Below are 3,969 nucleotides of genomic sequence, written 5' to 3'. Positions count from 1 at the left end.
TGCTATTTCTCCATCGTTGGTTATAGTTGTGTGGCTTCATATCTGGGTCCTCTGTTCTGTTCTACTGGTCTTCATGTCTGTTTTTGTGCCAGTACCATGCTGTTTTTATTGTTATTGCTTTGTAATATAGTTTGAAGTCGGGTATCGTGATACCTCCACCATTGTTCTTTTGACTGAGTATTGCCTTGGCTGTTCGTGGCCTCTTGTATTTCCATATAAATTTAATGGTAGAGTTTTCAATCTCTTTAATGAATGTCATTGGAATTTTGATGGGAATTGCATTAAACATGTAGATTACTTTTGGTAGTATAGACATTTTTATTATGTTGATTCTACCAATCCATGAGCATGGGAGATCTCTCCACTTTCTATAGTCTTCTTCAATCTCTTTCTTCAGAAGTGTATAGTTTTCCTTGTAGAGGTCGTTCACATCTTTTGTTAGGTTTACACCTAAGTATTTGATTTTTTTTGAGGCTATTGTAAATGGAATTGTTTTCATACATTCTTTTTCAGTTTGTTCATTATTAGTGTATAGAAATGCTAATGATTTTTCTATGTTGATTTTATATCCTGCTACCTTGCTGTAGCTATTGATGATGTCTAGAAGCTTCTGAGTAGAGTTTTTTGGGTCTTTAAGGTATAGGATCATGTCATCTGCAAATAGGGATATTTTTACAGTTTCTTTATCTCTTTGTATTCCTTTTATTCCTTCTTCTTGCCTAATTGCTCTGACTAGGAATTCCAGTACTATGTTGAATAAGAGTGGAGATAGTGGGCATCCTTGTCTCATTCCTGATTTTAGAGGGAATGGTTTCAGTTTTTTCTCCATTACGTATTGTGCTGACTGTAGGTTTGTCATATATAGCTTTTATAATGTTGAGGTACTTTCCTTCTATTCCTGTTTTCTTAGAGCTTTTATCATGAAATGGTGTTGGATCTTATCAAAGGCTTTTTCTACATCTATTGAGATGATCGAGTGGTTTTTGTCTTTGCTTTTTTTAATGTGGTTTATTATGTTTATTGATTTTCATATGTTGAATCACCCCTGCATTCCTGGGATGAAGCCTACTTGGTCATGGTGAATAATCGTTTTGATGTGTTGTTGAATTCAGTTTGCCACTATTTTATTGAGGATTTTTGCATCAATGTTCATTAAGGAGATTGGCCTATAGTTCTCCTTTTTGGAGGTGTATTTGCCTGGTTTTGGGATAAGTGTAATACTGGCTTCATAAAATGTGTTAGGCAGTTTTCCATCCCTTTCTATTTCGTGGAACAGTTTAAGGAGGGTTCGTATCAGTTCTTTAAAGGTCTGATAGAATTCATCAGAGAATCCATCAGGTCTTGGACTTTTCTTTTGGGGGAGACTCTTGATTGCTTCTTCAATTTCATTTTGTGTTATAGATCTATTCAGGTGATTAGTTTCCTCTTGGTTCAGTTTTGGATGATTGTGTGTGTCTAAAAATCTGTCCATTTCTTTAAGATTTTCAAATTTTTTTGAATATAGGTTCTTGAAGTAGTCTCTGATGACTTCCTGGACTTTTGTAGAATCTTTTGTAGTAGTGGTTTGGTCATCATAGATTATTTTAGTTTCTGCTTATTATGGAAGACTTTTATTGTTCCATCAATTTTAAATGATAGTTTTTGTTGTTTTCTCCCCTTTTGCATTCCTGATTCTACTAATTTGGGTTTTTTCTCTCCTCACTTTCGTCAGATTTGCCAGGCATCTGTTGATCTTGTTTATTTTTTCAAAGAACCAACTTTTTGTTTCATTAATTCTTTGTATGGTTTTTTGGTTTCTATTTCGTTGATTTCAACTCTAATTTTTATTATTTCTCTCCTTCTAATTGTTTTGGAATTTGCTTGTTCTTGTTTTTCTAGGAGTTTGAGATGTATCATTAGGTCATTGATTTGGTATCTTTCAGTCTTTTTAATATGTGCACTCATGACTACAAACTTTCCTCTCAGGACTGCCTTTGCGGTGTCCTTTAGGTTCCAGTAGGTTGTGTTTTCATTTTCATGACTTCCAGGAACTTTTTAATTTCCTCTTTTATTTCATCAATGACCCATTGCTCATTAAGTAATGAATTATTTAGTTTCTAGCTGTTTACATGTTTTTTGTCTTTACTTTTGTTGTTGAGTTCTAGTTTTACTGCATTGTGATCAGATAGTATGCACGGTATAATTTCTATTTTCTTATATTTGCTGAGGCTTGCTTTGTGCCCTAGGATATGATCTATTTTGGAGAAGGTTCCATGGGCTGCTGAGAAGAATGTATATTGTGTAGAAGTTGGATGAAATGTTCTGTAGACATCAAGTAGGTCCATTTGATCTATTGTGTATTTTAGATCTTGGATTTCTTTATTGATTTTTTGTTTGGATGACCTATTTATTGATGATAATGGGGTGTTAAAGTCTCCCACAACCACTGTGTTGGTGTTTATATATGCTTTTAGGTCTTTCAGGGTATGTTTGATGAAATTGGGTGCGTTGACATTGGGTGCATACAGGTTGATAATTATTATTTCCTTTTGGTCTATTTCCCCTTTTATTAGTATGGAATGTCCTTGTTTATCTCACTTGATCAATGTAGGTTTGAAGTCTACTTCGTCAGATATAAGTATTGCTACTCCTGCCTGTTTTGTGGCCATTGGCTTGGTAAATCTTCTTCTAGCCTTTCATCCTAAGCCTATGCCATTTCTGTCAATGAAATGGGTCTCCTGTAAGCAACAAATTGTTGGATCTTCCTTTTTAATCCAGTTGGTCAAACAGTGCCTTTTGATTGGGGAATTAAGTCCATTAACATTAAGTGTTAGCACTGATAGGTATGTGGTGATTCCTGTCATTTAGTTGTCTTAGTTGTTTGAAGGTTTGGTTGTGTGTACCTACATTTAGGTTACTCTCCACTTTCTTGCTTTTTTTTTTCCTGTAGTTTGGTGCTGCCTGCCCATTCATGGTTAAGTTGGGTTTCACTTTCTGTGTGCAGAATCCCTTGAAGAATCTTTGTAGTGGTGGCTTTGTGGTCACATATTGTTTTATTTTCTGCTTATCATGGAAGACTTTTATTGCTCCATCTATTTTGAATGATAGTTTTGCTGGGTAGAGTATCCAAGGGTTGAGGTTGTTTTCATTCAGTGCATGGAAGATCTCACCCCATGCTCTACTTGCTTTTTAATGTTTCTGTTGAGAAGTCTGCTGTGATTTTGATGGGTTTACCTTTGTATGTTATTTGTTTTTTCTCTCTAACAGCCTTCAATATTCTTTCCCTAGTTTCTGTACTTGTTGTTTTAATAATGATATGTCATGGGGTAGTTCTATTTTGATCTGGTCTATTTGGTGTCCTGGAGGCCTCTTGCATCTGTATGGGAATATCTTTCTCTAGATTTGGGAAAATTTCTGTTATTATTTTGTTGAATATATTACACATTCCCTTTGCTTGCACCTCTTCTCCTTCTTCGATGCCCATGATTCTCAAGTTTGATCTTTTGATGGAGTCAGTGAGTTCTTGCATTTTCTTTTCACAGGTCTTGAGTTGTTTAATTAATAGTTCTTTGGTTTTTCCTTTAATCACCATTTCATCTTTGAGTTCTGAGATTCTGTCTTCTGTTTGTTCTATTCTGCTGGATTGGCCTTCCATTTTGTTTTGCAGTTCTGTTTCATTCTTTTTTCTGAGGTTTTCCATGTCCTGGGTCGTTTCCTGTTTAATGTTGTCTATTTTTGTCCTGAATTCATTTATCTCTTTATTAATCATGTTCTGTGTTTCACTTTGGTTTTTATACAATGTTTCTATGGTTTCCTTTATTTCTTCTTTTGCTTTTTCAAATTCTCTATTTTTGTTGTCTTGGAATGTCTTGAGTGTTTCCTGTACATTTTGGTTGACCATATCCAATATCATCTCTATAAAATTCTCATTGAGTACCTGTAGTATGTCTTCTTTTAGATTATTCTTGTGGGCTTCATTGTGTTCTTTGG

The sequence above is a fragment of the Castor canadensis genome, chromosome X, assembly GCF_047511655.1.
Source record: "Castor canadensis chromosome X, mCasCan1.hap1v2, whole genome shotgun sequence".
In the NCBI taxonomy this organism is placed as follows: Eukaryota; Metazoa; Chordata; class Mammalia; order Rodentia; family Castoridae; genus Castor; species Castor canadensis.
This window is presented reverse-complemented; position numbering follows the sequence as displayed.